At 40.5% G+C, this 26758-nt stretch overlaps 1 long non-coding RNA gene across 1 annotated transcript; it reads left to right on the top strand.

Annotated features, from left to right (window-relative positions):
* The first annotated feature begins 212 nt into the window (after positions 1 to 212).
* On the top strand, positions 213 to 25374 carry LOC143273780 (uncharacterized). Its single transcript, XR_013051955.1, has 3 exons — positions 213 to 367; positions 23191 to 23292; positions 23627 to 25374. It is a non-coding gene; the product is annotated as an uncharacterized LOC143273780 (long non-coding RNA).
* The last annotated feature ends 1384 nt before the right edge of the window (positions 25375 to 26758 follow it).

Genomic DNA, 26758 nt, shown 5'->3' with positions numbered 1-26758 from the left:
CCCACTCTTAGCATCCCTTGGTTGCCTGTGGTTCTTCGTGCAGGGCTGAGGCCTTTTGAGCTTCCACCCATTCACATTAGCATGGCTATTGCTGTTCTTGGTCCGTTCGTGTTTAGAAGTCACGTCCGTGAGACTCCTTGGGTGTAGCTACTGACATTGCTAGGAAACATAATCTCACAGGAAACTCCCTGTTTCTCTGGCTCTTACAGTCTTTCCACACCCTCTCCTGCGATGATTCCTGAGCCTTAGGTGTGGGAGTGTTTTATAGATGAGTGAATTGAAGCTGAACTCCACAGCTCTGCATTTTGATCATTGTGGTGTTTCATAAGTCTCTTTCTGTTGCAAAGAGAAGTTTCCTTGCTGAGGGGTAAGTACTACACTTACCTGTGGGTATCAGGACAAATATTTAGAATGTAGTTAGGGATTCTGCTGGTTTAGTAGGTTGGTGGTTGGTTATAAGGTCTCCTCCAAGATCCATGACTTCACGAGCACTGGGTAGTTGATGAGGTTTCTAATACCAGCCATGATTTCCTTCCTTTTGAGCAGGTCTCAAGTCCAATTAGAGACTGATGGTTCCCACCAAGGTATGCATGCCACTATGGCACCCTTAAGGTTATTGTGTTACATGGGTCACTGTTGTGGTTCATGAGTGTCACAGCTGGGTAGGACTGTTGTTTGCTTTTCTCCTTTGGAAGCATGCATGATGTCTTCTGGTACCATGAAAGCAAGTCCTCAGAGAGGAGGCATTCAGGTCAGTTCCAGCTCAGGGGTCTCTGGGCTCTGTGTCTGAAGTGCAAGGTGTCTTCAGCAATAGGGACTTACCTTCTGCCTCTGGGAGTCAACCAAGAACAATAGCAATAGCTTGTATGTTTGGGGAGTCTCTTGCACAAAAACCCAAGAGAGTGCTTCTCATGTCTAGTATTGGGGCACTTATTAGATGGTCTTTAGTTCTTAGAAGGAGCATTGTCAGCCTAGGTAGGAAATTTTCATTTAAACTATATATGTATATTTATATATGGGCTTATGTGTTATAATTGTAAGGTAGATAATATGATTCCTTATGACTTTTTCTGTTTTCATAACTTTACTGTTATTTTTACCTTCTCCCTTCCCTAGAGCCCCCCATCTTTCCCATTTCCTTCATCAAATCACTAGTAACCTGCTATTCCTATCTCTATTGTTTCCCTACCCAACACTCAGCTTGGTGATGGTCTCTGATTTACTGTCCTGGTTCCTGCAATTAATCAGATTATCCCCTCACCTGTGAAGACCTGGAGCTAGGCACCTTTGATGAGAGAAAACAAACACTGTTTGTCTTTCTGGGTCTGGGTCACCTTTCTCCCTTTGAACTTTTCTAGTTCCATCCATTTACCTGCAAAGTTCATGATTTCATTCTCCTTCACAGCTGAATAGTGTTCCATCATGTGTATGTACCACATTTTCATTTACATTCATCACTTGGAGGACATTTAGGCTGTTTCCATTTCCTACCTATTGTGAATAGAGCAACAATGAACATGCCTGAGCAAGTATATGTGGAATAGGGTGGTGAGTCCTTTGAACAGTGTGAGGAGTGGTACAGTTGGGTCATAAAGTAGACTGATTTTTAGCTTTTTGAGATTTTGACACAGTTTTCCAGATTTCCAGAGTTTCTGGACCAGTTTGTAATCCTATCAACCGTGAATGAGGGTTCCCTTTTCCCCCACATCCTCTCCAGCATTTGTTATCTGTTGTTTTATTGATCTTTGTCTTTCTGACTGGGGCAATATAAAATCTCAAATTTGTTTTTATTTTTGCTAGGGGCAATCAACATTTTCTTTAAAAGATATTCCTTAGCTAGCTTGATTTCTTCTTTTGAAAACTCTCTGTTCAGTTCCCAAACTCACTTTTAAATGAGTCATTTTTAGATATGATCTTTGGGGGTTTTGTTTGTTTGTTTGTTTTTGGGTTCTTTATGTATCCTGGGTCAAATGTATAGCTAGCAAAGGTTCTTTCTCATTCTGGGGGCTTCCTCTTCATGCTACTGATTCTTACTTTAGCTGTACAAAAACTTTATTTTTAGAATTGGATTTTGTAAAGAAATAGATACAGAACTAACTTCATTTTTTGGTATGTGGGAAAAAGTTTCCCCAGCACCATTTGTTAGAGATGCTTTCTTGTCTCCAGCCTGTTTTTGACATTTTTGTCAAATATTTAATGACTGAAGTTGCATGTATTTGTGGTTAGGTCTTTGGCCTTGTTACATTGGTCTACATGTTGGTTTTGAGACAGTATCACATTGCTTTTACTACTATGTTTCTGTAATATATCTTGAGATCTGGATTGCTAATTCCTCCAGCTTTGTTCTTTTTATTTGGGATTGTTTTGGCTCTATGGAGTCTGTTCTGGTTCCATATTAATTTTAGGATAATTTTTTTTCTATTTCTGTGAAGAGTGGAATTGGGATTTTGATTGCAATTGCATTGAATCTGCAAATGGCTTCTGGTAAAATAGTCATTTTTCACAATATTAATCCTACCAATCCATGAGCAAAGGCTGTCTTTACATTTTTTTGGAGTATTTCTCTGTATATTTCTTCAGAGGTTTAAATTTTTCATTATAAAAGTCCTTCTAGCTGGGCAGTGGTGGCACATACCTTTAATCCCAGCACTTCGGAGGCAGAGCCAGGAGGATCTCTGTGAGTTCAAGGCCAGCCTGGTCTACAGAGCAAGATCCAGGACAGGTAGCAAAACTACACAGAGAAACCCTGTCTCAAAAAACCAAAAATAAATAAATAAATAAATAAATAAATAAATAAATGTCCTTCAACTCCTGGTTTAGGTTTATTCCTGGATATTTTATTTTCTTGGAGGCTATTGTGAACAGAAGTGTATACTTGTTCTTTTTCTCAGTATGTTTGCTGTTGAGCTATAGAAAAGCTATTGATTTGTACAAGCTGATTCTGCCACTTTGATGAATTCAATTATCATGTCTAGAAATTTTCTGACAGAATTTGGGGGATCTCTAATGTATAGTATCATGTCCTCTGAAAATTGAGATAGGTTGACTTCTCTTCCTGTTTGTATCCCTTTAACTCCTTCTCTTGCCTTAGTGCTCCAGCTAGTGCTTCAGGCACAAATATTGAAAAGGAGTGGGCAGCATAGACAGCTCCGTCTCATTCAAACGAATTTGTGAAACAATTCAATGGATTGTTTCAAATTTTTCTCCATTTAAGATGAGGTTGGCTGTGAATTTCCCATACATAGCTTTTATTATGTTGACGTATATTCCCTCTAGCCCTATATTCTCTAGGACTTTTATCATGAAGGTATTTTGGGTTTGACAAAGACTTTTGCTGTATCTATTGAGATGATCATGTGTTTTTTGTCTTCAGGTCCATTTGTGTGGTTTATCACATTTATTGACTTGCACATGTTGACCATCCCTCAATCTCAAGGATAAACCTAACTTGGTCATGGTAGATAATCTTTGTGATATATGTCTGCATTTTGTTTCCAAGTATTTTTCTTGGGCATTTTGAATCTATGTTTATCGTGGATATTGTACTGTAATTCTCTCTCTCTCTTCTTTTTTTTTTTTTTTTTTTTTTTTTGCTGTTATTAGTGTTCTGTCTTTACCTGGTTTTAGTATTAGAGTGATATTGGTTTCAAAGATGTAGTTTGGGAGTGTTCCTTCTCTCTCTCTCTCTCTCTCTCTCTCTTCTCTCTCTCTCATAGTTTAAGAAGGTCTGGCTGAAGATCTTCTTTGAAAGTTTCAGAATTCTGTGGTGACTCCATCCGGCCCTGGATTTTTTTTTTTTTTTTTTTTTTTTTTTTTTGTAAGCTGAGAGGCTTTTCATTACTGTTAATTTTAAATATGGCGCTTTTACTTTGTGAGGAAAAGTCACAAGGCACGACAAAACACATTATCAGAACAGAGTTTTATAGTAAGGGATGGGGGAGGGACAGAAGATAGCATGACCAGGCCTGTGGAAGAGACACATGCAGAGAGAGAGGGTGGTGAGGAGAAGGAGGAGGAGAGGGGGAGGAGGAGAGAGCAGAAGAGAGGGGAGGAGTCTGTGATTGGCTTTTTAAGGATTCCCCTGAACATGCGCATGTGGACTTACTCTTTAATTCATTGATTTTTGTATTGTTTTTTTTTTCTACTTCATTAATTTCTGTTTTTGGTTTTTCAAGACAGGGTTTCTCTGTTTTAGTACCTGTCTTGGAGCTCACTCTGTAGACCAGGCTGGCCTCAAACTCACAGAGATTCTCCTGGCTCTGCCTCCCAAATGCTGAGATTAAAGGTGTGCACCACCACCATTAACTGGTTCTGGACTTGGTTTGTTCTTATTTTTCCAAAACTTGTGCATGGAATTATTGGGTAGTTTATTTGTGTTCTTTCTGAATTTTTAACATAGGCACTTGGAGCTGTTGATTTCCCTTGTAGAACTACTTTCAGTGTGTCCCAAAGGTTTTGTTATGTTGTGTTTTCATTTTCATTCAGGTCAAGAAATTATTTCTTTCTTAATTTTTTTCTTTGATCCATATATCATTCAGTGAAGAATTGTCTAATCTCCATGGGTTTGTATGTTTACTAGAAATTTGCTTTACTGTTGTGGTAGTTTGAATGTAATTGGCCCCCATAAGCTCATAGGGATTGGCACTATTAGGAAGTGTGGCTTTGCTGCAATAGGTATGGCATTGTTGGAGGAAATGTGTCACTGTAGGAGTGGGCTTTGAGGTTTCATATATGTGCAAGCCACACCCAGTGTCCCAGACCACTTCCTGCTGCCTGTGAGTCAAGATGTAGGACTCTCAGTTCCTTCAGGATCACCATGTCTGCCTGCACGCCACCATGTCACACCATGATAATAATGGACTAAACCTCTGAAAGTGTAAGCCACCCCAATTAAATGTTTTTCCTTTATAACAGTTGCTGTGGTTATGGTGTCTCTTCACAGCAATAGAAACCCTAAGACAGAAGTTGGTACCAGAGACTGAAGTATTGTTATGATAGGTCTGATCATGCTTTTGTTTGAAGGAGCATAGACCTTGGGACTGTGAGTTAGAAAAGCAGATGAACACTTTAAGTACTCTTTAATGGGCCATCCAAATAGAAACATGGAACACAGTGGTACTGGGTGTGATTTAAACTGTGGGTGCCTGGATTGAGAGGTTTCAGAGGAAATGAATATTAATATGTATCCCAGACATCATTCTTATGATATTTTGGTAAAGAATGTAGCTGCCTTTTGCCCTTTTCCAAAGAGTCTGCCTGAGGCTAAAATGAAGAGTTTTGAATTAATTTTCTTAGCAGAGGAAATCTCAAAACAGCCTAATATAGACTCTGTAGTGTGATTATTAGTGGTAACTCTGATGAAGATTGATAATGAAAAGGAATAAGCTGAGCAGGATAAATTACAAAATGTAAAATTTGAGAAGGGGAGCACCAGGAAGTGGAATGGAGCTAAGTCCTGTGTTCAAGGAGACAAACAGATTAAGAAATGAAATAGACAGTGGTGACCTCAGGGCAAGATCCCACCCAGCTAAGTTTCAAAGTTGTGAAAAGGAATTAAAGAAAATCTTAGGCAGGGCAGTGGTGGCACATACCTTTAATCCCAGCCCTCCAGAAGCAGAAGCTGGTAGTTCTGAGTCTGAGGCCAGCCTGGTCTAGACATCTAGTTCCAGAACAGCCAAGCTTAGGCAATGAAGGAAACCATGGAAAACAAAAAGCTGATAAAGATGTAATTGAATGAGGAGGCCATGTTCCAGCCCAAGTAAGCATCAGAATTTGGCAACTTCAGTCACATGATTCTGGCTTTAGAATGAAGGATAGAAGAAAGGGGTTATGGAATTTGCCTCTGCAACTAAAGAAAGCCACCAAGACCAGGGATGTGTCAGGGGTGTTCCTGAATGAAGGCCTACAGAGGCTATTGCATGAAGCTAAGAAGGTGAAGCCTGAATTGCCTTGGAGACCCCAAGATACTGGAGATGCCAGAACTGTGGGATACCTGCCAAGGAGAGCTGCTAACAGGGAGTAGTATGTTGCAGTCAACAAAGCTGAAAGGAGATGGAGTTCTGAAGAGTGTTTTGGCATCAGACATGGAGATATAGAGTTTGGAGTTTGCCCAGCTGGTTTTGGTCTTGCTTTAGTCCAGTATTTCCTCACTGTGCTCCCTTCCTACATTTTGGAATGGTAATGTATATCCTGCGCCATTATATGTTGGAAATATGTGATCTGTTTTTTATTTTATAGGGGGTTACAGTTAAGAGATTATATGAATCTCAGAAGATATTTTGAACTTTGCTGAGATTGTGATAGACTATGGGGATTCTGAGGTTGGACTAAATGCATTTTGCATCATGATATTGTTACAAATTTATGGGGGCCAGGTAATGGAATGTTGTAGTTTGAATGCAATTGATCCCCATAAGCTCATAGGGAGGGGGCACTATTAGGAGGTGTGGCTTTGTTGCAATAGGTGTGGCCTTGTTGAAGGAAGTGTGTTACTGTAGGGGTGGGCTTTAAGGTCTCATATCTGTTCAAGCCATGCCCATTGTCCCAGACCACTTCCTGTTGCCTGTGAGTCAAGATGTAGGACACTCATCTCCTTCAGCAGCACCATGTCTACCTGGACATCACCACATCACGCCATGATGATACAGACTAAACCTCTGAAAATGTAAGCCACCCCAATTAAATGTTTTCCTTTATAAGAGTTGCTGTAGTCATGGTGTCTCTTCACAGCAATAGAAGCCCTAACTAAGACAACTATCAATTTTAAATTTTCTTGCATTGTTGTCCAATAGGATACAAGGAGCTACTTCAATCTATTTGAATTTGTAATGATTTGTTTTGTGTCACAAGATGTGGTCTATTTTAGAGAATCTTCCATGTGCTACTGAGTTGAATTTATATTCTTTGGTGTTTGGGTGAAATATTTTGTAGATAATATATGTTAAGTTCATTTAATGTATGGTATCATTTAATAAATCTGGGGTTTTGTTGTTGTTTGTTTTTTGTTTTGTTTAGGTTTGGGTATTTTTGGTCCTGATGACCTGTCTATTGGAGAAAGAGGGTATTGAAATCACTTACTATTAATGGGTTGATGAAAAATCTATGTTTTTAAATCCATTAAGTCCTTTTTTTATGAAGTTGAATGTATACATGTTTAGGATAATAGTGTCTTCTTGGTTAACTATTCCTCTGATTATAATGAAGTATCACTCTTTATCTTGTCTGATTAGTTTTAGTTTGAAATCTATTTTGTCAGATATTAAGATAGAGATGCCTGCTGCTTCCTGGTCCCGTCTGATGATTTTTGGCCATCTTTTTCCTCTAAGGTGGTGCCTATCTTTAAAGCTAAGAATTGGGTTTTGTAGACAACAGATAGATGGATTTTGTTTCTTGATACTTTCAGCCAGCCTTTGTCTTTTGATAAAAGATTTTAGGCCATCAATATTTGAAGCTATTATTGAAATGTGTATGTTAATTACAGTCATTGTGATGTTGATTTTCGGTGGTGATGTTTGTGTTCTCAGTGGTGCTTTGTGTTTTAGTAACTATGGCTTCTTACTTGTTTCCACAATCTCTTCACTGTCCTGATGTCTCTCTTCAGCCCAAAATATTGCTTCTTATATTTTCTTTAGCTTTGGATTGTTAGCTTAAAAAAAAATTAGGCTGCTTAAATCATAGGAAATTTTTCTTTTTGCTTCAACTCTGGTGGATAGTTTTTCTGGGTATATCTGTGTGGTGATATATTGTGTCCCCCAATATATTGTGCACCCTAATAATGTTTATCTGAGGATCAGAGGAAAAAGTTAGCCACTATATTAAACATAGAAGTCAGGCAATGGCAGCACATACCTTTAATCCTAGCACTTGGATCTCTGTGAGCTCAAGGCCACACTGGGGAACAGAGCCAGGCATGGTGACACGTGCCTTTAATCCCAGCACTAGCTGTAGAGGTCTGGAGGTCTGTACAGACAGACAGGAAGTGATGTAGCTGGGTGGAGAGAGGAAGTGAGATGCAGAACAGAAAGGCATATAGGTGTGGATATACAGGAAGTAGGTCTCTTTGGAAAGCTGAAGAGTCGGTAGGGTGAGGTTGGCTGTGGCTTTTCCTATACCTCTGATCTCTCAGTTTTAACTCCAATATCTGGCTCGATGTTTTTTATTAATCAGACCATTTAGCAATTTGTCTTACATATCTATCTAGTCTGGCCATCATAGCTTTTTAGGACTTGGAATTGATTACTCCAGGCTTTTCTGACTTTCAAAGTTTCCATTAAGAAATCAGCTATTAGCTGGGTGGTAGCAGTGCATGCCTTTAATCCCAGCACTTGGGAGGCAGAGGCAGGTTGATCTCTATGAGTTTGAGGCCAGCCTGGTCCACAAAGAGAGTTTCAGAACAACCAGAGCTGTTACACAAAGAAACCCTATCTCAAAAAAACAAAAAACAAAATTAAATTTTTTAAAAGCTATTATTCTAATGGATTTTCCTTCATATGTGACTTGTATTTTTTCCCTTGCAGCTTTCAATATACTTTTATTGTTCTGTATACTGAGTATTTTAACGATATGCCATGAAGTTTTTCTTTTTTCATCTATTTGGTGTTCTGTGTGTTTCTTATGTCTGTATGGGCATGTCTTTCCTTAGTTTGAGGCATGGTCTTGTTGAAGATCTAGTCTAGGTTGTTGACTTGGGATTCTTCTCCCTCATCTATGGCTATAACTTGAAGGTTTGGTCTTTTCATAGTGTTCTATATTTCCTATATGTTCCTTTCCTATGGGTTTTTTTTTTATATTGCTTGCTTATTTTGTCTAGATCCTGTATCTTCTGCTTGGTTAGTTCTATTTGTAAGGCTTTCACTTAAATTTTCTATTTGGGTTATTGGGTTTTTCAATCCCATCTTTTGTTCAGTTGGAGTTTTCTTCAATGTTTTTATCTCTTTATTGAATTCTTTTTTTAAAAATCTTGGTTTGTCTTTGTTATTTCCATCAGCCTTGGGTATCACTCAGGTGTTTATTCTAATTTCTTTCTCCTCAATTTCATCAAGCTGTTTCTTTGTGTCTTCTTTAAACTAGTTGAATTCCTTGGTGAACTTTATTATTTTTCTTTTAAATTCTGTGTCATATGAGTTTTATCTAAGTATTTCTCATTGGTAAACATTTCTTCAGGACTGGTGACTTTTGGAGAGGAAATACTGACTTGATCATTCCTAAAGTTCATATTTTTGTGACACTATGACACACAGACTTCTTTTGTTAGCTCTGTGTGTAATACGGACAGATCAGGTTGGGACAGAGAGAGGATGTATGTGTGGTTTGACCTAGAGGCTGGAAATCCCTTATATGGAATGAAGTCAGGTAGATACAGGGTACAAGGCTGGTGTGCAGGATGTATCCTGGACCAAGTCAGAAATGTGGGGGCCAATCTGGGAATTGAGGGACATGTAACAGAGAGGATCACACAGATTCATGAGGTTAGACCCTGTAGAAAATGTACAGGATCTAGCTTGGTGAAGAGGTTGGATACCAATGTTAATTTTTAAGGAAAGGACTGATTAATTGTATTGCTTTGACACATGGGATTCTAAGTAATGGCAGACAGCAGGAATGACTAGGGACACTGTCATCTGTGTGTTACATTTTGTATTATAAAGACATGCTTGTACTCTGTATCATAAAGGAAACAGCACCAACATAACATTACTAGGTGAACATACACACACTGTTAATATCTCATTTGTTCTATGTTAATCCCACTCCCTGCCTCAGTGCTCCTGATGAGTAGTACAAGGTTGATACCAGCAGAAACCGATGTGACTCAATGATTCAGAAAGCACCTGAGTCCAAGCATCACAGAATGAGGGAAGAGTCAAGGGATGATCCTGAGAGATGACAGTAGACATGTCAAGTACTGAAAATGGGGCTGATCATGTGACCAGTGTTCAAACATAGGACTGAACTCCGGGATGATTGACAGCTTTCTCCCTTGCCCCCCATATAATGTGCTAGCTGCATAAGACACAAGGCAGATCTCTAGGATAGTAATCAGCTGTCTTCTCGGTTTCCTATCAGTTTTTTGTTTTTTGCTTTGTTTTTTGTTTTTTGTTTTTGTTTTTCCAAGACAGGGTTTCTCTGTGTAGCTTTGCACCTTTCCTGGGACTCACTTGGTAGTGCAGGCTGGTCCTATCAGTTTTAAGATGCACTTGCTGTCTCTGCTCTTTGGCTTCTGTAAGTGACAGGTAACATGGCTTTCACTCCAGTCTCAGAAACACCATCCAAACACTGTTTCCAGGATCTTGTCATTTCAGAGGCTGAAATTTTTCTCAAGATTGTTCAGGAGGAATGTTGTCCACATGCTCTTTGTCAAGTAAGCATGCTAAACATATACATGTACATACACAGAGAGAGAGACAGAGACACAGGCAAAGGGACATATTCTCCCACCCCTTCCTCTTTGTTTCAAGCTGGTAAGACAAGCCCACACACTTCTCAAGCTATCTGCAGAGATTAAAGACACAGACTTCAAACATGCCTTGGGCTTCGCCTCCAGCACACTCTCTACATCTCCTATAAATAACAAAAGGACAACTTTGTTCTCAAAAAGCAAGAGTGTAATCTTTAAAAAGGGAAAACTCCTTTAAATATAATGAGCTTGATCTTGTTCAATTTTGTGGTGTTTCTTATGCCACCACTGTGACTAGACAATCTGATATTTGTGCCCCAGGATCTGGAACTCACTGGTCACCTAGTGCTTTTCCAACCCAGGCCCAGGCATAGAAACGGGTATGCTGGGAAAGGACTCCTCACTCCAACCCCTTATCTGGTACCTTAGAGCAGTTGGCTCACTTATTATTTCCTTTGCTGTCATTCACTGTGGTTGTAAAGCCGTGAGAAACATGCAAGCGGACTTAGTGTAGAGTTTAGATGATGAATCAGTTGTCCAAGGTGGCCATGGGATTTATTTCCTTGAAATTCTCCTCTGTGTTCCTGAGAGACAGAACTGGGAGCCTGTGTTCACGGCCCAGACTGTCTGTGGGCCCATCAGAAAATGCTTCACTGTGGGATCATCGAGGTGAGGATGGAGTGCTGCCAGGGAAGACAGGTGCCTTACGCACTGAAAACTCCAAATAGGTACTCAGTGCTCATCCAGAGAGGAGGCTCAGGACTTCCAGATCCAGCCCTGCGGTCGGTCTACTGCTTCCGCTGCAGGTGCACATCCCTGCCCCAGGCCAACAGCATCCAAAGGGTTGAATTAGATAGAATGTACCTGTATCTCTGTGGGGTAGGAATGCAGGGCGTTTGTGTGACTCCCCAAGGCTCAGACTCACCTGGTATCTGTGGATTATTTTACTTGAAGACTGGAAACACAGTTTTCTTTGCACAGACTATTTAGAGAGGATGCCTGGTTTCCATGCTGCTAAGAATGCTCCTACTCGTAGACAGCAAGTGGCAACTCCTGGGGCAAGGTTGGCTCTGTGAGCACAGTCGCTGGAGGTGAGGCGGAGGTGGACCACATTCTCTCACCCCTTCCTCTTCATTTCAAGCTGGTAAGGCAAGTTCACATGCTTCTCTCAAGTTCCCACCAGAGAGTAAAGACTCAGACTTTGAACACTGCCTTGGGCTTTGCCTCAAGCGCAAGAGCAGCTATTACGGTGAGGAGAAAACCAGAGGGGGTGGGGCGCCTCCTTTTATCTGGCTCTCTATGTCTATAAATTCTGGAAGAAAAAATAGATGATCTTGTCCGGCTATTCGAATTCCACAAAATTTCCCCTGAATTAACAACAAAATGGTTTAAGGGATTGATTTGAAGATTGGGTTGCACATAGTTGAGCTCAATACCCCCACTTATTAAATAAGAGAAATTGATCTTTCTCCCCCACATATAGGTCTTTCAAGAACAAGAGGGCTCAATAAAACCAGCAAGAGCTCAGAACAAGGATCAAATTTGATGTTTATTGTACTGTGTTTCTTTGACTCACGGACTGCCTATGGTTTTGATGACACTCAAACCTGAGGATGAAATTGCATGTTGTACATGCTAATAAAATGGATGCAAAATAATCCTGAGATGCTCTTAAGGGGCCCCTCCAGTCCAGATGAAATCAAGGAGAAGCAGGCCGCATTGTGCCTTTAAAATTATAAGTATTGAGAAAGGCAAACTGTGACCAAACAAGCTAAAAAAAAATCCTTCTACCTACTACCATACATATGTCATAGATACACACCACCATACGTACATATACACACCACCATACATACATATACACACCACCACACATACATATACACACCACCATACATACATATACACACCACCATACATACATATACACACCACCATTCATATGTCATACATACACAGTATCAGGCATATATACCATCATACATACACACTACCATACATACACACCACCATACATACACACCACCATACATGCACACCACCATACATACACACCATCATACATACACACTACCATACATACACGCCACCATACATACACACCACCATACATACACACCACCATACATACACACCACCATACATACACACCACCATACGTACACACCACCATACGTACACACCACCATATGTACACACCACCATACGTACACACCACCATACGTACATGCCACCATACATACACACCATCATTCATATGTCATACATACACAGTATCAGGCACATATACCACCATACATACACACCACCATACATACACACCACCATACATACACACCACCATACATGCACACCACCATATTATGCCCTCAGGCCCTTTCCACTAGGACTATTTCCACATCTCTCAGTCTGCTAGAAGAGTACTCTCTTCACATCCCAACAATACCACAGATGACCTCGGGACTGTTTTTCCTAGTTCTCCACAAACTGGCCAGTTTAAACAGGTTATTCTAGTAGACTTGAGCCACAGTAACAAAAGACAGGGGACCAAACCACACAACTTGACAAGGCTGAGGACCAATGTCACGTTCACTGTGGCCTGATGACACATCTCACTGAAAAAAACAGCTGAGGCCAGCCCCTCCCCTTCTGCGCCATTCCTGGCCCTTCGAGGCACTCCTGTGGGTGTCCACATTCTTTAGAACCACTGCTCTGAGCCTTCTCTGGTGCTGGCTTCGCGGTGCCTGGGTCTTTCTTCCTCTTTCGGAGAGTGAGTCACTTGCCTTAGCAGTAAACGCTAGCTTTCTCCTGTCCTCACTGGGAGAGCCCCCAGGCGACTGGGCGAAGGGACATTTTTCTCCTGACACCTGTCTTAGATTGTGGCCTGTCAGGCACTTATTGCAACTTGCCAGGTCACCTCTACTCACCTCTAACACAACTTGCTTCTTTCCAAAAGAAGATAAGAAATGACTCACTTCAGTGTTAACATTCCTGAGTTTATCCCTTTTCAAAGACACTTGTGTAGCAGAACACCGAAATTTCCATTTCTAGTCCTGGAAGCGCAACACTAATAAGGGTCTCAGAGAAGCACAGCTTCCTAATGACTTAACTATCTAAATTAAGACAATTATAATAATTTAAATATGCAAATAATCTAAACACCGTGTTCAAATTAGAATGACAATCTAGTCATGGATCTTAGTGGGTTAATACCAATTTATCTTTTAATAAACAGAATTGAAAAAACTAAAAATTTCCTTGAATTTTCATTTGCTTTCTGTTATGTGCAACTATATATATGCATATATGTAGGTTGGTTTTTGTTTTATTGAGTCAGATTCTTGCCACACAACTTAGCTAACATGGCATTTACTATGTACAGTTGGCTTTGGACTTTCTTCTTTTGCCTCGTGAGTGCTAGGATTATAGGTGTGCACCATCCTGCCCGTGTGTGTGTGTGTGTGTGTGTGTGTGTGTGTGTGTGTGTGTGTGTTTGCATGAAAATTACAAATGTATTTCTGCTAATGATCATCATACAAAAGCTTGGGGTCATCTACTCCAGCACTAAGGCTGAGCGACCATGAACCTGTGGTTCCTCCCATGTCAGTTCGTTAACATCCGGCCCAACCCTCACCAACGTCATCCCAGGTCAGGTCTTTCTCTTCTGAAATTCTCAGATAATCACGAGCCAACATGACTTCAGCCTGTGTCATCATTCAGGATCCTGACAGTTTCTAAAGAACATCCTTCCTTGGTCAAACTCCATCTTCAACTGCCAGACCTTTGTGAAACAAGCTGGCTTCTGCCATCTGGGAGCGTGGCTTCCGGTGGTTGCTCGCTTTGCCTCCAATCTCTTACTTCTGCCATTTCCGCCTCTGGTGGGGCTCATGCCTTCCTTTTCTTATGCTACAGTCTGAGGCAGCACCCTGCCCACCAGACGTCCTTGCACTCCTCTGAACCACACCCTCTTCAAGGTGCAGTCTACTTCTTCCACTGTCCACCCCAGGGAACCCATTCACTCATATCCTCCCCCTTCCTTTTGGGAAACCTTGCTCTGGTATCTTTTACTTTCCATGGTTCTTCATTGCTGCTGCTCTCGTAGTTCGTATTGCATTTCCCATGCTTTTGTCTTCTTCGCAAGGCGATCACAGCTCTTTTTAAACAATGCTTCGGTTTCTCTTGCCATCCCATCACTGACAGTTGAGGACCTTTATCATAATGATAGATTTCTCCTGCACTACACAAGATGCTAAGGTTACCATGACCTAAGAGCTTAGCATTTGGCCATGGGTTTAGAGAAATACTATGCAATTTATTTTTTATTTTTCATCCAGTTTCACTTTCTAAAATGAAAGATAGTTATTAATTTATGCTTAATTTTTAAGCATTTGCAGGGATCCTTGTGACCTTTAAATAGATCTGTAACCATGTGATCACAGTAACTTGTGATTATTGACCTCAGACATTTGCCATTTTTTACTGGAAGAAACTCGAAACCCTCACTGCCCACCATTTTGAAGCAGTCAGTTGCTGTCATTCACAGCTATTTTACAATGCTTTAGAATCTTAGAAGTCACCTCATCTACCCAACTGCACTTAAAAACGTAGCTTTTATGATATTTAAATCAGATCTCAATTTTAAGGCAATAAGTAGAAAATCAAGTATTTTTCATGCTATTAAGAAAATATTTAAATCAGAGATTAATTTTGATGACAAGAGACAAGAGATCAGCTAAACATTTATGGTTCATGATTGTACTTTCCAATTACCCATAGTTACTAATAAATTTGGGACTGGTTTTTGTCTTGAACACTGCTTTCTGTCACCCATGCTATAGAGCCCATGTTTTCTAATTCCCTGTCTGTCTGGAACCAACACCTCTGTTTTATCAGTAAGATATTTTTCTTTCACAATTTCATGCATGTATACTATGTCTCTTGGCTTCTCTCTACCCTCTCCCATTTCCCGACCATCCCTACCAGCCAACACCCTCATCTCTAGAAATGTCTTTCCCCTTTTGCTAGTTTGAGTTTTGTTTGGAATTCCACAGAGTCTAATCAGGAGCTATGCGTACCATCTTAAGTTTGTCACTAACCATCAGAGCCTGGGAGCTCCACCTGGGTTTGCAAGTGGATGCCATGCTTCTCCTTCTCCTAGAATCTGCCACTTGCCAACTGACTTCTGTGGACCCAGCGTCAATACACAAAATTGCTGTAAGTTCATATCCATGTCATGCATAGAAGATGATATTTATCAGCATCCCTCTCTATCCTCCACAAAGTTCCCTGAGCTTTGAAGGGCTGGTGTAAATGTCTTTTCTAGGGCTGAGCCCTCATCAGTTCTTTATTCTTGGCATCTTGTGCAACCATGGGTCTTAAAAGATAGTACATAAAAATAAGTTGGCCGGGCGGTGGTGGCGCACGCCTTTAATCCCAGCACTCGGGAGGCAGAGCCAGGCGGATCTCTGTGAGTTCGAGGCCAGCCTGGGCTACCAAGTGAGCTCCAGGAAAGGCGCAAAGCTACACAGAGAAACCCTGTCTCGAAAAAAACCAAAAAAAAAAAAATAAGTTATTATCAGATGGAATAAACACATAAAGTTTCTCTATCAGTTGCTATTGTCCTTTGGGAAAGCTTACTTTCAGTTGCCATAATTCTTTAGTTGACTTGAGTAGGAGACAGTTTGTGGATTGACACTCATCTATAGTCCACACTTTGGATGACACTACTTTCAACTATGTGTCCCTCAAGGATAGGGGCACCATTTTTTCTCATCAGCCCAGAGTAGGTATAGGCAACAGACTGATTTTGGGCTAAGCTAAACCAGTCAGTCTATTCACCAATAGCAATTTCAGCATTAAATCACTCAATAGATTGGGAATTCAGGCCTAGAAACTGGCCTAGATCAGTTTAACCCCTAATCATAAGTTTACAGTGGCCACAAGATCATAAAACATCATTTGGTGTTCTTGTACATTAAATATCAATTATGCTCCTACTGTGTTTATTCTTCAACTCCATTAAATAGAAGATATCACTTAGGAAATAATCACCATATAATTAAGACAAAGCCAAAAGTAGGGATGTGAATAATTTTAACTCTAAAATTGCAAAAAATTTCAGTGTTACTTTGATGCACTATCTATAGATTTACAAAAAGTGCTACTTAATATCACTAACATAAAACAGGGCTCTTTGGAGTCTTGTTTGGGGGTTGCTTTTTGTTTTGTTTTTCAGGGAAAGTAAGGGAGGAACTTAAATAATATTTTTCACAGCTGCCTTATCTAAAAGACTAGCAATTATGCATGTAGCTGCTACATGTCTTTGTGAACCAGAGCATGAGAGGGATCTGGCAAAGCCCGCTAGACTGAGTACCATAATAGATGGCCTAACTTACTACTTTATTATTTTGGGGAATAAAACCAAGTTGAGCAATTATTTTAAATCTCCATAAATCCCATGAGCCAGTCTAAGCAGACATTCAGCTAAAAAATTCCTAGTGACAGGATTGCACTGTTGTCTTGTTTCGTTGGTTGATCTACTTAAGGGTTGAAAAAAACAGTTTATTTACTTGATCCCTGAAGTTCTGAGAATGCCACTGATGAGAATGAACCCAAGTTCCTTAATCTGAGTGTTGTGTGAAAAGGTAAAACGGTATTTGGCTAGGGCAAAGGATTTAACCCACCTGGGTACAGCTCAGCCAAGATTAGCACTATGATTCCTTGCCTCAGCGTTGGGGCACTGACAAACAATGTCTTTGTGGAAACCAGCTACTTCTCTCGCTGTTGGAAGTAAAGCTATTCTTCCTGAGTGAACAAAGGAAGATGAGGCTGTATATTCAGCTGTGGAGCCTCACAGGTGGCTATAGACTAGGTGACCAATTCCTAGCTTTGATTTATCCTGTAACATCATATTGCTGTAGAATTTTAAGGAAAAAGCTAGTTAAAAACTCTTTTATAAATAAAAGGCAAAAACTTCCATAAAGGTGAGATTAACCAGTGGTGTTGTGGCTCCAAGGGAGAGGTCTTGCTTAGCACATGCAAGGTTCTGGTTTTGCACTCCAGCATGGAGACAAATAAAAAGGAGAGAAGGTAATGATCTAACACAGGCTATTATGCCATTGTACAGACAAACAGCAGGAGTTTGTCTCATTTACAGAAAAATTACTTGGTGCAAAATGAAAAGCACGAGCCATATTAACTGAAGAACAATCCTTTGTTAGTGTTTTATTGTGTCAGCTTGTCTCCCCTTGGGCACAGATGCACACAAGTTTACATACTGTGTGTCACTTGACAATATAGCCACTTTCTTTTGAATGTTAGTGTAACAATCACTTAGAAATTGCTTTGGCTTAAGAGCATTGACTTCTCACTTTAGCCTAGCAAGGGACTAAAAGCAAGAAAAATGGGTGGTGTCAAGTCATTGTCTTCATTCTACAGTCATTGTGGATTCAAAGAACAAGACTGGTCGATACACACCTTTATGTTGAGGGATCACACACACAAAGGCAAGCATGTGCAAGCTCACAGATGATCTGCACAAATGAGAGCAATTATCTATGATGATGGGCTTGGACCCTGAGCAGGACTTTTAAGGAACCAGATTGCTCCTCAGGAGCAATAAGGACTTCTTCCCACTACCTAGCAGAACCAGAACTGAGATAATGACCATCAAGACCTGCTTTAACCAGATCTGCTCAATTATATGTACCTCTTGACCTGCAACCCAATTCTTCCTCTATTTAAACCCAAATCTCCTGCCTCTTCCTTGAAGACAGTCTTGCAGGGCACACTGAACCCCTTCACAATCTCCTTATTTTTCTTTTTAACAAAAAAATAGCATTTGGAGATGGGTGATTGAGGCCAGCCTATTGGGACCCCCCAAAACCTGATAGCTATATACAGCCTGTAGGGACCTCTGGAGCCTGGGCTTTTATCTCAAACTTTGATGTCAATATTGTACCTGCCAGCATTCCAGGCAGATTAGAGTATATTTTAAACTCATTGTCTCTTTTTAAAATATATGAATGTATGTGTGCATATATTTTTTTTCACATACCTATATTGCTTTACCTTGAAATTAAATGATTACTTAAAAAACAAATAAAGGACTATAATCAAATATCCAACTTGCTTTTTCTATATAGTCTGTACTACTAGGTAACTAATAGGTAAAATAACTATCTGTTCACTCAGTCCACACATCACCTTTTGCGACACTACAGATAAAACAAGGGGATTTTAGGCAAATGCTATACCACTGAACTTTATCCCTGGCCTGAAGAGTTTTCTTTTAAACAATATTTCAATTAATAATGGAAAATCAAATGATTACATCATAAAATCACCATTTTGAATGTCTGAGTGAATTAATGAACTGAGACAATGGACATCAACGTCTCTCTGCATCATGAAGAGACAAACAGCCAGACATTAGGAAAGAATGGAAACTGGTCAAGCCCTTGTTTTCAGGAATTCCAGAGAACAAAAGAGTGTGTTGATGAACTTTACCATAAGACCCTCAAAACATCCAAGCCTGTGGTACACCTTATGCTAAATGTGCAAGATTTGTCAACAGATAAACTGTAAGGTAAAGAATGAAATGGACAAGAAAGCCATATACTATGACATAAAACACATGCCCCTCCAAAAAAGTTTTTTGGCTTTTTTGAGAAAAGGTCTCTGTAATGGGTCTTCGTTCCACCTATAGCCTTGGGGTACCAGCCCCTAGGGCGTGGCCTCTTGGCTAGCTAAGACCTGGGGAGCATGTATGTGGGTCCCTTCTCTCTCTTTGCTCTTAGATGGCAGAGACAGAATCAGGTGACATGAAGCAGCATGGGACTGGTTCTCAGTCTTCCAGGACTCTGCGACTGAGTTTGCCTTATCCTGTATTAGTAAGTTGTTCCCCCCAACAATATAGTCCTTTAATAAATAGTTCCTTTATCAGTAATCTGTGTATTTCCTGCACTAGGTCTCACTCTATATCCTAAGCCAACCTGGAACTCATTAGATAGCCCAGGCTGCCTTCAGCTCTCAGCAGTAACCACACTCAAGCCTTCTTGGTAGTGAGATTACACATCGGAACCATCTTTCCAGAGCAGGGCATGTGTAAGTTGGACAGGTCAACAGAAAGGGCTTCTAGAAGGAGGATGGATCTTTATGTGTTGGACTAGGGATATAGAAAGTGTTTGACTTATAGTAGTTCAAAGCTATACCGTTTTTTCTATGTAATTTTTCTAGATCCATATTTAATCTATAATAAAAACAATACAGCTGTTACCTGATCTGCTCATCACCCACTTGGGAAACAGCACTGGGGTCTAAGGGGTGTTTTTCTGTGAGCACTACTGTGAATACCTTTCTCTAAGCTGAAGGGTACTTTCCTGTAAGTAGAACTTGTTAAATTCTTTTCATACCTCTCAAATACACCGCTGATGCTTATCTCATTCTGAGTCAGACACCAGCTTTCCCTGCAATTAAAATTATCCAAATATTTTACAGACGTTCTCACTACAGCCTATGTAAAGGTCCACATGCCGATAATATCCTGGTTTCTTGGCCTTTATTCTTGTTACCCTACTATCCTCTCCAATTTAAACCCAACCCATCATTTTTTAAACAAATGAGAAAGGTGTCTGCACTTTGGAAAGATCTTCTACACCCTCTGAAGCATATGCCTATTCTGTGGTCCACCAGTTCTATTCCCATATATTTACCAAGAGAAAGGAAAATATATGCTTGCAAAAAATTCTACAAGAGTATTCTTTGAAACTTGATTCAAGTGGCCCAAAACTAGAGACAGTCCAAATTTCCATCAGTAGAGAAGAGAATGTGTAATATAGTTATGTAATTGGATGCTAATCCACAACTTTTTAAAAAGGGACAAATAACTAAAACATGGAACATGAAGGTATTTCAACAAGATGATGCTAACTGAAAAGCACTGTACTCAGTAAAGAATATCTATCTTATGAACATACTTTGTGAGATGCTTATAGCAAAATACAATAATTGAAAGTGGAAAAGTCAACACAGGAGTTGACTTTGGGGCAGTAGTATAGAGACTCAAGGAGCAAGTACTGTGTATACTGTATGCAGTTGGTTTGTGGCCAAGTGAGATTTGGTGGGAGAGATTGCTATATGTTTGTTTGCTTGTTTTTCTCTGCAGATTTACACATATCAGACAAGGGAGCTTTACCAATGATCAGTGATCCCTACCCTCATCCCTACCCTCATCCATACCCTCATCCCTACTCTCATCCCTAACCTCATCCCTACCTTCATCCCTACCATGATACAGGCAATGGGCTATATTTTGTAAGAAGCCTTGATTGCACAGGTACAAGTATGTGTCAAAATGTACAAATAGTGCATTGTATTTTACATAAAATTTTCATCAAAGTGACAAAGAGCCTACAACTCTAGGTAGTGACATACTATTAAATTATTTATGAATAATTATTAAGGGGTCTATGGATTGTTATAAAAAAATCTACAAACCTAAAAGACTACAGGATGATTAGAGGGCTGGACCAATCAAAAGAGATATGATACAAACAAATTGGGCAAAATGCAAACACTAAGATGGACAACACATAGACTAACTATGAACTTTCAACTTGATTATATGTTTAAAATGGTTATGGGCTAGGGAGATGGAACTTGCTGACTGCCAGATGACCTGGGTGAGATCGCTAGAATCCACAAGGCAGAAAGAACCAATGGACTCAAATGCATTATTCACTAACCACCAGACCTGAACCACCACAAATGTGTGCACACACACACACAGAAGTAAATATATGTGAAATAAATAATAAAAATAAAATGATCATAATAAAAAATGTGAGCAAATGAGATCATCTTGTTCCTTATTTAGAAATTAAATTGAGAACAAAACACAAATTCCCAGTGCACAGGCCTCCCAGGCTCTCCTGTTCACTGTTTTCATCCCATATGTGTTCCAGGAGTCTCGGCCTTTTTTCTTTTCTCCCAAGTATAACCAAACCAGTTTGTTATCAGAGTTCTACATAGACGCCGCTTCTCTCTGGAACACTCTATGCCTAGCTCTTCTAAGTATTCCTCTCTCTTACTTCTCTTGGTCATCATAATCACTCAGACAGGCAGTGACAGATCAATTAATAAATATTGCTGTGCACAGCTTCCTGTATCCTTGCTGGCTGGCTTGCACACTGCTGATCTGCACTGAGATTACTATTCCTCTGAACTTCAGAAGCTCTTCAGTCCCTCCCAGAATCTACCTTCAGGAAAGTTACTTGATGGATACACACATAGTATCTAAGCACTAGGGGACTGAGCAGGAGGATTGTGGGATTCGGAGTTTGAGGCCAGCCTGAGTTCAAGGGCAGAATGGGCTGCATACCAAAACACAGACATGATGGCACCTGTCAGAAACCATAACCCTTGGGAAGCAAAGACAAAGGAATCAAGGTTTTAGTGTCATTCTCAGTGACATAGTATGTTTGAAATAGCCAAACTGGGCTACAGGAGACTGTCATTTTAAGAAAGGGGGGTGAGTGATAGCTGATATCTCCGAGGAAATATTCAATAGCTGCCTACATGATTGAGTAGCCTAAAGAACATAATCAACACAAAAGAAAGAAATAGGACTGAGAAGTATTTACTAGAGAAAGAATTTAAAGTGAGACGATCTCACTATGCTCCACCTGGGGAACAGAGAGGTGCAATATCACAGATGCTGAGCAAGGCCTACCACAGCATAAGTAGAAGGACCCAGCTGGTGTACGCACAGTGACAAGGCCAGTGCTTATAGCAAGCCACGGAGCTTTGAAAACAACCTGGAATACATAGTGAGTTCGAGGGCAGCCTGAGCTACAATGGAGAGACCATATCTCAAAAAAGAACAACAAAAAAAGTTTTAAAAGGAAAAAACGGGATTAAAGTCTATGGGACACTAGCATTTCTGTAATTAAATTTATAGTAAGAGTAAGTGGATAAGATTCATACATAACATATGCAGAGCCTAGGACAAGTGTGTAAACAGTGGTCCATGTGTGTCTATGAATTTGACAATTCTGCTAGGCTGATATATTAAGTACAGTATCCAACCCTGTTGCTTAACAAAAATATCTTCTTAATTATAAAATGTAACAACATATGTAAAAGATACATTTAGATAGAGAGATCTGACTAAAAGCTGGCAAAGTATCAGAGACCAGCCTTAATCATCATTTGCACACCTCTGGGTGTTTTGCTCATAAGCCAATAATGCTTAACTGAGTAATATAATACTGTAAGCTACTTCTCTGCTCTTCGGGCAACTTTTAGAAACAACATGCTGATTCACAAATCCCTTTTGAGCTACAATTTAAACACAAAGATGTATGCTCATGCGCCAGCCCCTCGTCTCCCCACCAGGAGAACTCTGTCTTCCTTTAAGCTATACCTTTTCATGAAGCTTCTCTCTGGCTTTCAAAGAAACACCTCTCCTTCCCTTTAGGGCCCTGCTGTGCTCTTTCTATTGTATTGTCCTGTTTCTCTCTAACGCTCTTTCACCTCGAGGCATGGTCATGGTTGGGGCCCTTTCTCCTAATAAACTTTATTTGTGAAGGACAATTGTGTGTCGGTTCCTTCAGAAGCAAGAGCCCGGGCATTTCCTTTTCCTTTCCTTAACAAAACAGAAGGGGAAAATGAGCTCAGACAGAAATCAAAAGAATATTGATAACAGGAAGCAGTACCTCATTTAATCAGAGCCATTGACATTCATACTGAGGGCAAAGATTTAACAAGGATGTTTGCCTTTTCTCTTACCCAAGATTCTCCACCACTCAAATCCTCACCGACCTGCAGGCTCGTCTGCCCTGGGATTGCCAAGAGTGCGATCCACAGACTCATGCATTTGGACACAGATGACTCAGGTAAGAGTGACTATGATGCGCTTTCCTAAGAAGGGAGTGGTGTCGGGACAGCATACTTGGGAGCACAGGGAGCACCCTGCCAGCCCAGCACACAGCACTGCAGGAGTGAGGCTGAAACAGATTAGGAAAATAATATATTCAGACAAACGGGTGACTACAAGAGGGAAGCCTGAGAGAACCATCGTGATGGTATGCCACAAACCAAAACACTTAACCTCCTCTACCTTGGTCAAATAAAAAGAGGATAAAAAAGGAAGTAAGAAAAAAATGAGGCAGACACTTTTTGAATTTTGAGTGTTTCATTGGTGGCACCCTCTGCATTTGATTTGTACAGGGTGAAGCAAGCCTGTCATTTTGCTGCGTTGTGTTCCCGAATGCCTGTCTGAATCCTTCGCTAGTGAAATCACCTTCTTGAAACGCTGACTACTCTGTCTGGTTCGTCATTGCCATCCTCCATTGTTAGCTGGTTTAAATACATGAGATGTGCTTCTCTTCTGAAGTTGGGAAGTTCATCATTGTGTTCAACAACTGTATGCAATCTTGTTTCCTGTAAGGTTGCAAATCTCACTTTGTGGTTGATTTGCATTTTACTGTAACATGCAAAAATTAGTAAGGAGCTGAGGATGACTCAGGTTAAGCGGCATCATCTCCAGTGAGGTCAACCAGAAGGAAAACCTAAGTGAAGATTAGTTTTGCAAGCAGAAGTTCCTTTGTTACGGGGAGTTCACCAGAGATGACCACTCAGCCATAGTTTATAGCCAGTTGAAAGTCTTCATTCCAGCCAGCTGAGACAACACTCAGGTATCTGGTACCCAAGTGCAACACCAAGTGTTTAGAGTAAAGGGCCTTTAAAGGGAAAAAAAACACATTCTGGTATCTCCTGCACAGCTGCAGGAGGAGGTTTTGTGCAAGCAAGCAGTTTAATGGAAGATAAGCAGTTAGCTAGAGGGGGAGGTTTGCACAAGCCAACAAGATAGTTTAACAGAAGCTGAGTTAGGTGGGACAGCTTGGCATTGGGTTCCTAGAATAGAGTTGGACAATTTCCACAGGACTTCCCATCATGGAGATCAAATTCTAGTTAAACCTAAAATGACCTCAGCAAGAGTACAAGATGGAGAAACCTCTGCATAGTCTTTCCCTGTCATATCTTGGTAAATCTTCATGCCCCCGCTCCGACATGGCCTTTTGTGCGCTGCCTCCCCCGCCCCCTCCATTAAACCTCTTGTACTAACTCTGTTGCCCATAGCGTGCTTGCTTAGAGGCATACGTTGGCAGGCCCGCTGAAAGGGTACCCACTTTGACGGTTTTTTTTTGTCCTTTCAACTTTCACTCTGTTTCTAGGCTTCTTTGTGTGACTCCGTGAGCACCCTTTTCTAACATAATATCCACTACAGTAGAGATTACCATGAAGGGGCTTCTTATTTGCTATCCAAGTTCTCTTTAAGGGAAGCCCCCAAAGAAAGTTACAAATTTGTAATAAGGAAGCCAAATTCCTTATAACGAGTGTGAACAGAGGCAAGCTGATCCTGCAACAGAAACTAACAAAAGTAACCTGGCAAGGCAGCATCTTTTTATAAAAAGGGCATGCCGTATTCCCAGACCAGAACACTGAGCAGCAGCCCGGCTAAGGTGGCCTCTGTCTTTTATCCCTAATCAACAGGGAGCTTGACTGTTCCTTGTTGACTAAGTTCAACCCCACAGTTAGAAAGCATCAGGAAAAGGGAGAGAACTGGGGGAGAATGCATGAGTAAGAGTGCTTAGATGTTGAAGCCTCTCAGGAATTCTACACCTGGTCAAACAAGCTTATCTGAGGCAGGACTAACAAAAGGGACTCGAGGCTAAGAGGGACCTGAGAAGCATACACACGGCCTGGCCTTCAAGCCTGTTTATGAGAAAAGAAATGACTGGATGTCTCAGTTATTAAAACGAATTGGCCCAGTTCGTAGAATACTGGGTTGGGATTCTCCTTGCGCTAGGGAAGTATTGATCTCCTTTAACACGCACATCTTTTACAATCAAATTGTTGCGGCTCTTCTAAGACTGCTAAATCTGGCAGAGTCATGGTGTTTTAAATAAGATTGCCAAAGACCATGAGTTTGAAAGAGAACAAGGTGACAGGGTCAGGTAGAGTGTGGGAGGGCTTAGAGGGAGGAAAAGGAAGGGGAAATGATGTAATTATAAACTCTCAAAAAATAAAAGACTTAATTCTTTAAAAATGATTGTCATAGAGACACTGCTGGAGAATTTAGAAGGACATAGCATAAAAAAGTAGTCAGATGTGTGAACTGGAGTGGGGAAGGGATCCATGCTGACCACATGATCAAAGGGAAGCCATTTAACTTACTCAGAAACATGGGATCCAGGGTGGGGGTGTAGCAGTGTGTCCACATGAAGATAGGGTTTCCCACTACAACTACAAATGAATAAGTAACCAAACAAATGTTCACTACTGAGTGCAGTTTTATTTTATTTTTTTTTTAATCTTGCAATCTGTATAACTTTTACAGAAGAATAGCTGCCATAACTCTTTGTCCCCTCTTGGTCTTGTTCAAGTCCTGTTCTCCCATTTCATTTCACTGCAGTGTTTAGACACTACTAGTCCTGTGACATATTCAGACACTCTCGGGCCTGTGAAGCACTGTCTTCTGGAAATGGCAGAGCTGGTCATGGACACACAGAAGCTGTGGCTGCCTGCACAGAACAGTGAGCAACGAAAGCAGGAGGCAGAGCAGTCAAGAAGAAGGGTCTGGTCTGCAGGAGTGGAAGGGAACCAAAGCGGGGGAGGGGGCTGAATAAATTCACAGTGCATTGGATGCACATGTGAAAACGTCAATAATTAGATTTCTAAGTGTCAATTGTTAAACAGCTGACGATATAATACCTGGATTTTTCTAAACTTCTTTGACCTTTTCTCTTACATATATTAGGTCATTCTTTCCTGAAGTTCAGAGGCATAAGAAGGAGCAGAAATGTTAACCATTCAAATTGAGGAGGCAAAAGTTTTATAAGAAAAAAAATTTACTAACATGCTAGCATTTTCCCAAGAAACAGAAGCAATACGATGTATATAGGGAGAGTTATTTGAAGCTATCAATTCACATTAGGGAGGTCAATACTTTCAAATTTTACACATTAAATTAGCAGGATAGAAACTTAAAGGAGTTGGGTCTACAAGCCATCTGCTCCCAGAATTCTCTCCTCTTCTAAGGCTACAGAGTTTATCCATTTCATTTAAGACCTTCAGTTAATTGGATGAGGCCCATCTACATCATAAAATGGAAACATCTACCGCATTTGACTAAATACCTGAGAACTGTGGACTTACCTACACTGATGCATAAAATTATCATGTGTAGACAAATTAGTTATTGTAGTTGTCACAAGATATTCAGGAGAATTTAATATTGTTGGAAGAACAGAGAAGCTTACCCCAGGCTTCAGAATAACTTCAGCAGAAATCCACCTC

Source organism: Peromyscus maniculatus, chromosome 6, assembly GCF_049852395.1.
Source record: "Peromyscus maniculatus bairdii isolate BWxNUB_F1_BW_parent chromosome 6, HU_Pman_BW_mat_3.1, whole genome shotgun sequence".
Classification (NCBI taxonomy): domain Eukaryota; kingdom Metazoa; phylum Chordata; class Mammalia; order Rodentia; family Cricetidae; genus Peromyscus; species Peromyscus maniculatus.
Note: the sequence above shows the minus strand (reverse complement) of the source record. Positions and strands in the feature narration are given on the sequence as shown.